The sequence below is a fragment of the Triturus cristatus genome, chromosome 5_2 (genome assembly GCF_964204655.1).
Source record: "Triturus cristatus chromosome 5_2, aTriCri1.1, whole genome shotgun sequence".
NCBI lineage: Eukaryota > Metazoa > Chordata > Amphibia > Caudata > Salamandridae > Triturus > Triturus cristatus.
In genome coordinates this window covers 677,262,990-677,278,316 of record NC_140588.1, presented here as the reverse complement: position 1 = coordinate 677,278,316, position 15,327 = coordinate 677,262,990, and positions in this window count along the sequence as shown.

Genomic DNA, 15,327 nt, shown 5'->3' with positions numbered 1-15,327 from the left:
ATGTAGGGAGGCACAACAAGGAAAAATACTTTCATTTCTCCTCGTTTTTCCTCATTATATGTGTGCTGCATTTTGCAGAACACACAGAAAGAGAAAAACAACTCTTGTGAATGTTTTTGTGTAAGAAGCTGTGGCTTCCTGCACAAAAACAATCATCCAGGCAACACAGGCACCCTTGCACCATGCTACAAGGGTGTCTCTATTGGAGCATGACAGCCAGCTGTGCACCAGTGCAGGGGAGAGCACAGTGATCCATCATATTGTTGTAAATATGACGCATCCCTGTGCTTTGAAAGTAATGCAGCACGGCACAGCCAAATGGCTAGCATTGTCCAAGTAATTGCAAAGACTGTGTAACAGGTTGCATATATGATTCCCCACATGGTTCTAAAAGACTACATATTCTTCAGTAAAATTTGTAAATACATGGGTTTGTGGTTGAATACATCAGTACTACCTGGATAATTAAATGAGTGCATAGGTAGGGCCTAGGTGATTCCCTGGGTATACAAGTAGTGCCCAGATGATTTTCTGACTATGTCATAACTCCATGGGTCATTCCATTAACATGGGTGTTAAAATGAGCATACCACTAGTATCTGGGTGTTTGGATGAGTGCATGAGTAAAGCCTGAATGATTAGACTTGTGCCTGACTAATGCATCAATAATTCAATACATGCATAGATACTCATGGGATGGTTAAATGAGTGCAATTCTAGAGTCACCTGGATTATTGCAAGACTGTGCACATAGTATATTGGCGATTTTTGCACACTAACAGAGGAAGCGGGCTGTTTGAGCTCCACTGTTAGCATTTTATTGTTTTAATGTTTTAAAACGATAGAACCTTTTTAAAATAAAATCCGCTTCCCCTACCTGGGCGACCTGCTCGGCTGAGCCTTCCGTCGCGCCGAGGGGGTTAGCTTTCTAGTGTGCAACCCTGTGGCGGCTATATTACGCTACGCTGGAGCGACCGCGCAGCGGACGCGTGCAGCGGGGGCGCCGGCGCCGCGCCAAATGCAAGCCCGTCTGCGCCCGTCCGCGCACCATCTGCGCACAGCGCCAGGAACTATGCCGTTTCAGCCTACATGCCTGTAGACACTTCTAGATATCGCTACTCTAGAGAACAGCTGTGCGATATAGGTAAGCGCAGCTCTGTACCTGGTGTAATGGTCTTAAGTCATTTGGTGGGGACCGGTCTTGAAACATTACAGGTGGATGCCTTGACTTGTGGCCTCCTTAATGTAAGGTCGCTCCCTAAACACGCTACTGAAATTCAGCTGTCAATTGACATGTATAACTTGGATGCCTTGTTTATGACAGAGACCTGGATGGAGTCGGGGCTGGACCTTGAGCTGGGGTTAACATGCCCTGTAGGATTTAAAGCTTTTCACAAACCGAGATCCAGCGGCAGAGGGGGGGAACCGGGATCATATATAAAGATTCCTGGGATTTCGCTCCTCTGGACATAGATGAGATCATGCATATTGAAACCGTAGGCTTTTCTCTGAAAGATAGGTCAGGGCATATCCTGACTGGTATGGTCTGCTATCGACCCCCAGGTGTAGTGTGTGCTCAATCACAGCAGCAGTTACTTGAGGCGATTAGTAATTTGGCTCTCACTCACCATAGACTGCTGATATTGGGAGATTTCAATCTTTGGCCTAATGAGAAGATGGCGACAGCCTATAATAATTTTATTCAATCTTGTGTTAACCTGAATCTGCCGCAATTGGTCCTGGAGGCAACTCACACTGCAGGACATGTATTAGATTTGGTATTTTCTGGGGACAACCTATTGCCATGGATGGAATTTTACCAATGGGATGGTCTGATCACCATATGGTTAAATTCAGAGTGACTCTTGTCCATAGAATTAGGCCTTCTCCCCGGGAGGAAAGGTGTGCCCTGGGCAGGGACTGGAAGGCCTTATTGAGGAAAGCTCGAATGGCGCCGCTCTTTGGTCTTGACTCCTTTTTTGATCCTGGGAAGTCGGTTAACGAGAATTACTTGGCTGTTTGCAGGCACTTGACGGATACTATTGATCTGCATGCCCCCTTGAAGAAGATTAGGAAACGGGGGAAACCTTCTGCCCCCTGGTTTACGGAGGAATTAAGGAGCTGTAAGGTGCAATGTAAACGCGCTGAGAGACAGTGGAGAAGGCATTACACGGATAACGATAACGTTATTTGGAAGGATTGTCTAGCCAGGTATAAAAAAGCCATAGTGGCCACTAAGGCAACTTATTATGCGGATCTTATATTAAAAGCACCAAATAGTGCTAAATTTGTTTTTAATATTCTGAGAGATATTGCTAATCCGGACTGTGTTAGTAATAAGGTAACTCCGTCGCAGGAGTTATGTGACGGTCTAGCAGTTTTCTTTCAGGATAAGATCAAAGGAATTATTGAAGGCTTGAAACCAGATTCCCTGCCGGGCACTATTGTAGGGGAGGAGACAGTGTTAGACAATCCTCCATGATGTAGGGCACTGGGACGAAGCTGTCAATGCTAGGGACCTCCCTTGATTACTGGGTCCTTCCTACAGAGGAGGAGTTTGTCAGGGTGGCAAAGGCTATGTCTTCTGGTTCGCCGTTGGATCCCATTCCTCAGAAATTCTTGAAAGAGTTGGGCTCTGAGATCTTTCCACAGCTCTACCAGATGTGTACCCAATCACTCAGTAGTGGAGTGGTTCCGTTCTGCTGGAAGGAAGCGATGGTTTCACCTCTTCTAAAGAAATCTTTATTGGATCCTACTTGCTATGGGAACTACAGACCTATCTCCCTTTTGCCATATTCAGTAAAGATAGTGGAGCGTTTGGTGAGCCATGCGCTCTCTGGTTTCCTGGAAGGGAATAATAAGTTGGAGGAAGATCAATTTGGTTTCCGACCCGGTCACGGGACGGAGATCGCTTTGGTCACCGTGCTGGATGATCTTCGGATGCGAGCGGACAGGGGACAATCTGCAACGTTGCTGTTGCTGGATCTGTCTGTCGCATTCGACACGGTTAACCATGACATTCTGCTGTTAAGATTAGAGGAGGTGGGAGTGACAAATTTGGCTCTGCAATGGTTCCGCTCTTACCTGTTAGGTAGACGGCAGGCTGTGTTTATGCCTCGGTATCAATCAGCTTTTTTTCCTAATGAGCATGGTGTCCTTCAGAGATCTTCAATTAGCCCTATTCTGTTTAATGTATACATGCGGCTACTGGTGGAGATTATTAAAGCTAATAACATTAGTGTGGTCAATTATGCTGGTGACACTCAATTTATTGTATCCTTGGAGGGAGACCATGCTGACTCCCAAGAAATTTTCCATAAGTGTATGACTGAAATGGTGTCTTGGCTGAGGAACAACGCTTTGCAATTTAATAATGCCAAAACAGAAATTCTGCACTGTGTAGTGGGTTCTACCATCTAACTTCTGGCCGTTCCCCACGGACACACCTTTGGTACCCGCGAAGACAGTGCGTAATCTGGGGGTCAGCTTTATTGAGAAGCTCAGCTTGGAATCACATGTGAATAAAGTGGTTACGAACTGCCACTTGATTATCAGAGGCCTACGTAGAGTCCTACCACTCTTACCCTCTAAGGTAAGAGGTACAGTAGTCAGATGTGTTGTTCTTAGCCGCCTGGACTACTGCAATGCTTTGCTGCTTGAGTCTCCTGGCTACTTGGTTTCGCGGCTCCAGAGCATCCAGGCAGCAGCAGCAAAGCTTGTCTTAATGAGAACACGTAAAGCATCAACCTCTCAGGCATTAGCGGAGCAGCAGCGGCTCCCGGTGAGACAAAGGATTTTGTTTAAGTCCTTGTGCATTGTTTTTAAGGCTCTTCATGGGCTCGGACCTAGACCGCTGCAACGGAGATTCAGCTGGTATGCACCTACGCCCAGCCTGTGCTCCTCGGCAGCTAATTTGGCAAGGATCCCAAAGATAAAAAGATCTACCATGGGGGACGAGCGTTTAGCGTTGCAGCCGCGCGCCTGTGGAACAGTCTTCCATTAGAGCTGAGACAGATACAGGACATGTTGCTGTTTCGCAAGCAAGTTAAGACCTGGCTATTTCCCAGAGCGTAACCAGCTGTCCAGCTTAGCTCGCAGTTGTGTTTTACTTTTTGCTGTGTATTAGCCCCAGGATACCCGTAGGGTTACAGTGCGCTCTACAAATGTAAAATACATACATACATACATACATAGGGGATATATGCAGTGTATTGATAGTTCCTACATTATTGTTTAAGCCCATGCATAGCACCTAGCCCATTGGATGAGTGGATGAATAGTGTTTCAGCAATTGGATGCTGCCCATTTGCTTTTGGTTGAGTGAACAGATAGTGCCTGGATGTTTAGATAACAACATGGGTAATGGCTGGAGAATTGAATAAGGGCATCAGTAGTGCCTGGCTAATTAGATGAGTGCATGACTAGTATATGAGTGACTGCATGACTCCATTGTTAAAGCTTGCGAGATTGGATGGAAGTAATTGTACTGCTGGGGTGATTGTATATTAGTTGTCTCATTCCTTCCTCAATATAATCACTTACTTTCATGGCAACCACTGCACCATCTTTGTCTGCCGGTTTTATAATAACATCCATTCTCTGTTGAAGGAGGTGAAGAGCTTTTCTTTCTTCTCGGGTGATGTTATCAAAAATCCGTTTAGGTGTTGATTAACAAAATGCAGATGCTTAAAGCCAAGCTACAAAAAGAACTGGAACTTTTAAAGAACAAAAAAAGTGACTCTGAAGTGGCACACATACTACAGAGGATTGCAGTAGTAAAAAAGATGACTGCCAGGAAAGCTATTGAAATTAAATCTGCAAAACTAAAAAGAGATCTGTTAAGATTTCATATACCTCCTCTTCCAACACACCACTTCATAAATCATTCTGTTTTTGAAGATTTTCTTGTCAGTGAAAGCCCTGTGAGTAAACAGCATAAAAAGAATAGAAGATTTATAAGACAAAAAAGGCTGCATAGCATCAGTCAGCTACAACCCTTCCAGACATCCGACCCAGTTATTGACTTGACTGGAGGGCTCCTATCACCAGGCAAATTGAACCTCTTGAGCAAAGGCCTCTATTTCTGTCCTGTACCGAATGACCATAATACTGCCAACATGATGAGAGACCTAAAAACCTTGGAGAGAAGATGCAGACTTGCAGAATACTTTTACAATAATTCTAATGTTGATCTGCCAAGCTACCTTCCAGATCCATTTAAGAAGTTCCGCCATCCCAAATCATGGACTCCACAATGTGTTAGAAATCCTGTCCTTGATACATACATTTTATTCATCAAGAAACTCATCAAGGAATCAACACCTAAAAGGATTTTTGATAACATCACCCGAGAAGAAAGAAAAGCTCTTCTCCTCCTTCAACAGAGAATGGATGTCATTATAAAACCGGCAGACAAAGGTGGTGCAGTGGTTGCCATGAAAGTAAGTGATTATATTGAGGAAGGAATAAGACAACTAATGGATATCATCACTTACAAACCTTTAGAAACTGATCCCACAGAAGACTTGAACAAAGAAATGAAGGACATGGTTGTAAGATACAGGAGCTTAAACCTTATTGAGGAAACAACAGCAGATATACTTGTTCATCCCAAACCAAGACCTGGGAGATTTTATATGCTTCCCAAAATTCACAAAATGAACAATCCTGGCCGTCCCATCATCTCTGGCAATGACACAGCCACTGAGAGACTATCTTTATTTGTCGACCTGCACCTCCAGCCCATTGTACAGGAACTTCCATCATTTGTTAAAGATACCAGTCACTTCCTTCAGATTATTGAAAAATTAAACCAAACCTACACCTTTAAGGATGATACTCTTCTGGCTACATTTGATGTTACATCATTATACACCAATATACCACATGAGGATGGGTTTATGGCATTATCTGAAGCTCTTGATAAAAGAACTGTGAAAAAGCCATCAACAAATGTGCTTACCAACTTTGCGAGAGTTATCCTTAAATCCAACAATTTTACATTCAATGGTAAACACTATCTGCAGATACAAGGGACTTCCATGGGCATCCTATACAAATATCTTCATGGGCAAACTAGAGAACTGTATACTTGCTACTTCTAGCATCAAACCACTGGTATGGCTACGATACATTGATGACATATTTATAATATGGAATGTAGGAAGTAGAACATTGGAACAATTTACAGCTTATATAAACAATATCCATCCTACCATCAAATTTACCAGCAGCAATACCAAACAGAAGCCTCATCTCCCTTTTCTGGATGTGCTACTCACCATTCATGAACACAAAATTACAACTGATCTGTACCACAAGCCTACAGATGCTCATTTGTATCTAAACTGGACTTCATGTCACCCACACCACACTAAACTGAGCATCTTCTACAGCCAAGCATTCAGAATAAGACACATCTGCAGCAATGAGGAAACCTGTAAAGACCATCTACAGGAGCTTGCTACATTATTTAAAAGGCGAGGCAAAAGGTTTTTTCCAAAACCACCAGTCATTGCTTACCGCAGAGCTCCAAATTTACGATCTCTTATTGTGAGAGCTGAACTCAAGCAAGCTGTAACAAATGCAGGGGTTTATTGCTGTGACTCTAAAAGGTGCATCACATGAGAATATCTTTTACAAACATCATCTGTAACTAGTTCTGTTACGAGAAGGACCTATGCAATAAGGCAGCATCTTACATGTCGCTCAACATGCATTATTTATGTGATTCAGTGCCAACGGCAAAGCTGTAAAAAACAATATGTAGGCCAAACAGTGAATGACCTCCGTACACGATTCAGGAACCACAAATCTGCAATAATTAATAAGAAAATTGACCAGTCTGTAGCCAATCATTTCAACCTTGTGGATCATTCACTATCAGATTTGAAGATTTTCCCCGTGGAACATGTTTCAAAGGAAGAACTACTGGACTCCAGGGAAAACTTCTGGATATACCGTTTAAAATCACTGCATCCAGATAGACTGAACATTACTGACAACACAACCTGATTACTGCATATCTCAAGAGCTCTCAGGACTGCATTGAATCCACATTCCAAATGGAATCTTCACTCATGATGCTTTTTGAAAATTCTGCTGTGGCATCTGTGCAGCCACAGAGCAAACCATCTTGTACTACCTGAGGAAGGCGGAAGCTGAAACGTTGTAGTGGAAATATATTTTTGTTCTTTGGTGAATCTATCTGTTTGAGTCACTTCTTTCTTGGATATATATATATATATATATGTATATTTATCTATATATATATCACTAAACTAATCCAGCACCGCCACTGACAGTCAACAGGCGAAAAGAACGCTGGCAGGGACCTCTTCGAAGTGCTCACGCTGATAGAAATGAACAGGAATCCGGAATGGGTGCAGGCATTGATTTATTTGGCAAAGGCAGGTATAAGTCCATTACAATCATCGGACGTAGTGTCCACCATGACACGTTTCGCTTGCATCCGCGAGCTTGATCACATGACGCGCTCGGGAACGTCCTTGAATAAATGATAGCACAAGCACAATTTGCTTTAGAAAGAAACCTTAATGTATGCGTGAAACTAAACAACAGACTTCAAAAACGAATGCTATCAAGCCTCGAAACTACCGGCAGTCAAAAAATTCAATATTGGTAATAGATTACAATTTAAATAGAAACCAATGTTTTATAGCTGCTGAGATATAACAAATAGATATGGCAAATATTAATTTACATTCCTATTGAATAACACTTTGTAAATACCATCACTAGAGTCTCATCATTGGTGTAGAAAAAACAGCAAAGTTGCTGTTTATAAGTGCAAAAGATGCAAGTGCAAAAAGTCAAAATTGATGTGCAAATACCGCTAAGTTTTAGGCAAGTGCAAAAAGTCAGAATTATTGTGCAAATACCGCTAAGTTAAAGGCAAGTACAAATTGCCAAAGGAACATAAGTATGATCACAATGTGCAATAACATATGACAATTGAGTTGACAGTTGGAATTCTCAAACACTGTGCAAATAAGCATATCTTTTTTTTTTTAAATGACGAATAAGACTCATATATATCATGAATAAATAACATAATGGTATAGCAATGGATATACCATATACAGTACTACAATATAGTGCAAAATACAAAGGATAAAAAAAGCCAATCTAAATCTGATATACAGAAATAGTTGAAGAAGCAGCAATACAGAGAAACAATTCACACAAACAACTGTCAAGTCTATCTTGTTTGCATAAAAAATACCAAGAAGTCAAAATATGGTAAAAAGGTGCAATGTGCAAATCATAAAAAGCTGATAGCTAATATAGTTAGAATGAGGCAGTATGAATAATTTGCTCAAGCCTGAACAAATATACGGAGGTAAGTATTAAGAGCCTAACAAAAGTTCTCAGTGAGATATGTAGATATCATAGGGTAGATAAAAAATTAAAATAAATGACGCAATTAGCACAAATGAGCTGTTACAGAATATTAGAAGAGACTATGGCATAGTTAAAACAAATCAGGGCATGGATCCAAACTGGGGGGACTAAAGTAAGGTGGACTACAGAAAATTATGTAAGTCCTCACTAATATTAAGGCCATAGGGCATCTTAGTGTCGAGGGACATGATAAAGTGAGTCTCTAATTGGCGGAAGGTTTTCTCGCGGTTACCTCCTCTCACAGAATTTGGAACAGCCCCTAACACAGTGTATTCTAGATCCTTAAGTTTATTGTCATGGACCATTTTAAAATGCCTCGCCACTGGGTAGTTTGGATCCGAGTTAACGATAGCCCTGATATGTTGTAAGATCCGCTTATGTACAGGAAGTTTCGTGCTTCCAATGTACTCGAGGCCACAAGTACAGCGCAGTTTATAAATCGCAAATTCTGTGCGGCACGTGAGATAGTCCCGAATTGGGACTTTCTTGTTGTCAAATGCAGTGGTGTAGTCAGTGCTGTTGATGGCAAAAGTGCATGCACGACATGAATTGCATTTATAAAAGCCTTTTTTAGTCAACAAAGTTTTTTTAGGGGAGACTTCAGGACTAGATTTAACAAGGGAATCCCTCATTGAGGGTGCCCGTCTAAAAGTAATCGCAGGCAATTCTGGCAAAATAGGTTTAAGTGTCATGTCAGTGAGCACAATTGGCCACTGAGTATAGATCATTTTGCGAATTTGTTTATCCTGCTGACTGTAGGTGGTAACAAATCTGATGTTAGTTGAATCTGTCTCACCGTTAGATTGTAAAGAAGGTGTCACTTGTGCTTTTTTAACAGTCAAAAGATCTACCCTAGGTAACAAATTGGCCTTAATGAGTGCAGAGTCCAAAATTATTCTGGAATAACCACGAGTGAGGAAACGAGCGCAGGCTTCTGATTGACAAGTCAGGCATTGTGATTCCTCACTACAGATTCGGCGAATCCTAAGGAATTCGCTGTAGGGAATACTCCGAATAGTGTGACGAGGATGAGCACTCTCTGCGTGTAGAATGGAGTTCCCTGCGGTGGTTTTACGATGTAGTCTGGTGTGGAGTTGGCCATTGCTAACATAAAGGATCATGTCAAGAAATTCCACTTTAACATTGTCAATGGTTGCAGTGAATTTAAGATTTAGATTATTCACATTAATGGAATCAACAAATTGTAACACACTCTGTTTATCACCCTTCCAAATCATACAAATATCATCGATATATCACCAGAAATACATCACATTGTTAGTCCATGTGGCTTGATAGTGTAATCTGAGGACATGTTCCTCCCACCAGCCCACATGTAAACATGAGTAGCTGGAAGAGAAACATGCCCCCATCGCCACACCTCGCAACTGCTGATACACCTCTGTACCAAACAAAAAGAAATTATTACAAAGGCATAATTCGATCATCATTAGCAGCATTTTGTTGTGATCACACATACTGATATCTCTTTGCGCAAGGTAATACTGCACTGCTGCTAAACCATCGGAATGATTGATACTGGTGTATAGGGATTCAATATCCATCACGACCAGCAAGTAGTCTGGCTCCCATGAAATATTTTTGATTTTATTAAGAAAGTCAGGAGTGTCTTTGACAAATGAAGGAAGGGCAAAAACAAAAGGCTGAAGAAAATAATCCACATACTTAGACATCCCTTCAAGTAAACTTTTTTGAGCCGATATAATGGGTCTCCCAGGAACAGGATCAGTTTTTTTGTGAACCTTTGGCAAAAAATATAAAACAGGAATCACTGGAAAGTCTACTTTTAAGTAAGTAAATTCATCCTTAGTTAATAGACCTTGTCGTTTCCATTGTAGTAAATGTTTAGTGATAGTTTCTTGAACAAGTCGTATCTCTTGACGTGAAGATTTGTGGTAGCAAGTGTTGTCGCTAAGATGGCGCATAGCTTCTGCACAGTATTGATCTTTATGCCAGAGGACAACATTTCCACCTTTATCCGACTTGTTAATTATGATATCACATTTTTACTTAAGTTTGTTAATCAGAGTAAAATATTGGGCACTCTTGAAAACATGACTTCTAGTTCTGGGATTAATACCTCGGTTCAATAGTTTCAACTCTTCGATAACTTTCTCACTGAAAATATCAATTGCATCTTTTTGCATGAGAGGTAAGAAAGTGGAAGGGGGGCGAAAAGGACTGGGGGCAGGTTAGTTAGTGATGATGCCCATGTTGAGCAGTTGATCTTGAGTCACCATATCTTCCACATTTGCAGAATCCATATCAGAGAGGTGAAAGAATGTTTGGAGCAAAGGGACATCATTCACTTGCAGGGGCTCACCAGCTGTTTTGTTGACAGGAGTAGTTTTGGGTCCAGGGACTTTTTTGTTTAGTTGATAGAATTTTCTGAGTTTGATTTTTCTAACAAATTCGTAAAGGTCGATTCTTGTATGATTATTGGAAAAATTATTAGTAGGACAATAAGAAAGTCCTAGACTGAGAATTTGGGTTTCTGCATTAGTTAATTTTTCTTGAGTCAGATTAATTACTGTTTGGTATGGAATGCTTGTTGGTTCCTCCATTTCTTTCCCCTGTACCCTCTGTTGAAACCTCTTGCGACATTTGTTCTGCCTCTCCCTCCTACTGCGATTGAGGCTTGTTCTAGTTGCCCTTGCTTCATAGGAGGATGTCTCGGTCGCAAGGTTTGTCTCCGATCCTCTCTGATAAAATTTAGTTCCTCCGCTGGTGTTATAGGATTAATGGTTGTTGCCATGTTGGATAGTGAGTTCGGACCATTGTCATCAGAGTCACCATGCGAGGTAAGGGAATCGATATCCGAGATTGTGTTAGATGCTTGAGCTACCCCGGAGTTGTCAGGTTCAGTCACGGGTCTCTGGGTGGAGAGTGCTTGTCTCTTATAATTATCAAATTTTTGGGAAAATGTGAAAATACGCCCAGTAGCATAGTCATTGAGGTCACGAGCAAATTTGTAAGCCTTGCGAGTCTTGATGGTTTCCTCATGTTTTTTAATGCGGATATCGATCTCAACCCGACCTTTAGTGACAAGGTCTTTATCATTGATTACGTCCAATAGCTTATTAATACGTTCGATTTCAAGTAGTATTACTTCTCGGTCAATCTCTGCGTATTTAATTAATATATGGACCATATTCATGGAGGCCTGTAGGTTGTTATCAGCCCATTCCTTTAACATAGCTGGGTTGGGGTTCTCAAAAGTCGGAGCGATAAGGACTCGCAATCCTCTAGGTACACGATTGACCTCTCTGTATTTTTCCAAACTTTTATTTTCCCACCATTTAGTGAGTTCGTTTCTGAGGAGCTTTTCCAGTAATTTCAAGAGTGACCTTAAATCTTGATTGACAGGCTCACTGTTAATAGATGGTACTGATGAATTGACGTTAGGTAGGTTCAAAAAGAGTGCCTCCGCAGCTGCCTCTCTATCCCGAAGTGCGTCATTGGTTGCCATAATTGGATAATTAATATTTGCCTCAATTTTCAATGCACCAATCCATAAAAGATTTGAATATATTGATTTATAGTCCTGTAACAATGTTCATAAAAACAGAGTATATAATACCGCACCCTACTTGATAGCTGAATAAACACTGTAGCCAGAACTCACTCTTACCGTATGGGTGACCGTCGATCCCACCAGTCCTCCGACTCCGTGTGAAACACGGGCTCCCAGCCACTGTCCGAGTGAGAAAACGTGCTACTCCGTGAAAATAACAGATCAGTAGAGGGGCACAGCTATGGGTTACTTTTGAGGAAGAAATGGGACCAATTGAATTGGAAAAAATGGTTTAATTAAGTAGAATATCAGCAAACCCCAACAGCTGCCTCCTGATCCACAGCTGTCCTGTCTCCGTAACTCCACAGACTGGCCTCACGTAGTAGAACCCCTGTATCCAAGTTGCAGCTGCTAGGAAACCATTTAATGACATCACCAATTAGAATTTACATAAGATCACAACATATCCCCTTTCCATAACATATTTATAATAACATAAATTAAAATTCTAAAACGAATATAATCACGAAATTTCGCTGGAGTGATTCTCCTTCTTGTACTGAGCCTTGAACTTTTAACATCTTCCTCATTCACCTTGGGGTGTTTGATCCCTACATTACCTCTGGGATTAGATATAATTGCACAATCAGTTGTAGAACCTTCACTATCTTCCCCTACCTTACTTTTCAACCATTCACTAACCTCAGTCTCATTGCACTTAGTTACTCTATTAACATTCCACCACTTGCCATCTGATAATTTAAAAAAAAAAAAAACATTGTCAACCAAAACCTTCTTTGGCTCAGATAATTTAGAATTCCCTTTTCCAGGAAAAGAATCCAATTATACTCTAACCAACGTTCCTACACTAAATGATCTAGGTTTCTTGAGCGGGCTGTCATGCTTTTGTACATAAGATTTTTGATACATCTCAACTTTTGTCCTTAGATCTTGCTCATTTATTGCTTTCTTGCCCCCTCTACCCATCTACGCAGGAACGGCAATGGAACATGGTGACCTGCCCTTCAATAAACAAAAAGGGGTTTCACCCATTACAGAATGCGGTGTTGTCCTGTAATTCCATAACATGTTTTTTATATCCTCCTTCCAACAACCGTTATTTTGGAGAGACATGTGAATGCACTCACCAAGCACACGATTAAAGCGTTCAATTAATCCATTTCCCCTGGGGTGATATACAGGAGTTTTAGAATGTCTTATACCCCACCTTTTGAGAAACTCATAGAACTCACTAGACGTAAATTGTGAACCATTATCAGTGAGAATTTCCGCAGGACAGCCCTCTCTACGGAATACTTCCTCACAAAATTCAATAATGTTAGTGGTCTTAACCTCCCTGGCAAATGTTACTTCCGGCCACTTGGAAAAACAATCCATCATTACAATTGCATATCTGTTGCCCAAACCCAATATGTCAAATGGACCACTAATATCCATTGCCAACTTCTTCCATGCACGTTCTTGCCACTTAGAGTGATGGATGGGACTCTCTTGTACCGTATGAGTTTTATCACTTCGCGAACACGCAACACAATCCCTCACAAATCTCTCGATTTGTCTGTCCATTCCTGGCCACCAAAAGTCATTCCTAGCCTTCCTTTTCATTGCAGTCATTCCCCCATGTCCTTCATGCAATAAATCAATTAGTTTTGGTCTGAGGGAACTGGGCACTACCAACTTGTCACTTCTCCTCAGTACGCCTTCTACTACGGCTAATTCACTCCAAACTTCTTTGTACTGTAATAAATTCTCATGAAGTTTCCACCCATCAACACTGGGTAAACACTCTAACATCTTCTTCATGACACTATCTGCAAGCATAGCTCCCTTCCATTCCTCTTCGCTAATAGCTTGACACACTTCAGACAATTTCGCCACAACCCAATCATTCATCTCATGATCCAAATCCTCATTGTCAGGTTTGTCCACCCGAAGACGTGATAAGCAGTCTGCATTGATGTTCCTCACACTGGGAACATATTTCACACAAAAATCATATTCTTGTAAACGATAAATCCACTCAGCTATCCGAGGAGAAGCTTTACCTGCTCCCGAAGTGGAAAACAAATCTGTTAGTGGTTCATGATCTGTATGTAATTCGAAACTCGTTCCCCACACAAAGTTCCGGAAGTGTTGTACCCCCACCAGCATGCTAACGCCTCTTTTTCGATTGCGGAATACGTGCTGTCTGCTCCCTTCAATGTGCGTGAGGCAAAGGCTATCACCCGTTCCTTGCTATCATGCACCTGCATTAAAACTGCACCAATGCCATAGCCACTAGCGTCTGTCACTATTATACTTCTGTCTTTAGAATTAAAAGGTTTCAAAGCAATGGTATTTGCAACTGCTTTTTTTACAGACTCAAATGCTTGCTGACACATTTCAGACCACTCAAAATGTATTCTTTTCTTCATAAGTTCTTGCAAAGGAGAGACACATGTAGAAAAATTATGAATAAACCTCGAGTAATACTCTGCTAAGCCTAGAAATGATCGTAATTGATCTTTATTATGTGGAATAGGTGCATTTTCTAGGTCTTCCACTAGTTTAAATTTTGGTTTGACTCCCTCTGGTGACAACGTGTGACCCAAGTATTCTACTTCAGTTTTGCGGAATTTGCATTTCTGTAAACCTATAGTTAGTCCCGCTTGTTCTAATTTGCTCAACACCGTCTCTAGAACCTTATCGTGATCATGATTATTAGCAGCCCAAAGCAAAATGTCATCTTGAAACACTAAAACATTTGGATCATCACCTAGTATATTTTGCATAACCCTCTGAAACACTGCCGATGCCGAAGCTAACCCAAACAATGTTCAACACTCCGTCCATCATTTCCTTTGGTTTTGCTTTGTTCGCCATAAGTTGGCAGGGTATGCTCAGACGTGAGTCCCTTGCTCACTTTGCCACTGGATTCAAGCAAGCCTGGCTGAAGACGGCTGAAATGCCAGAAACTGGTCCTAGGAAGCTTGTTTCCGGTCCAGGGAAGACATGGCTTGGCAGTTCGGGCTGGACTGTTCCCATGAGGTACAGGGTCAGACTGATTTGCATATGGCCATGTCTGAACTGGGGTGGCAGAGTGGGCTAAAGAACAGTGATGGATTAAACCCAGATCAGTTGACTGGGGGTGAGTGCTTGCAATGTTCAACACTCAGTCCATCATTTCCTTTGGTTTTGCTTTGTTCGCCATAAGTTGGCAGGGTATGCTCAGACGTGAGTCCCTTGCTCACTTTGCCACTGGATTCAAGCAAGCCTGGCTGAAGACGGCTGAAATGCCAGAAACCGGTCCTAGGAAGCTTGTTTCCGGTCCAGGGAAGACATGGCTTGGCAGTTCGGGCTGGACTGTT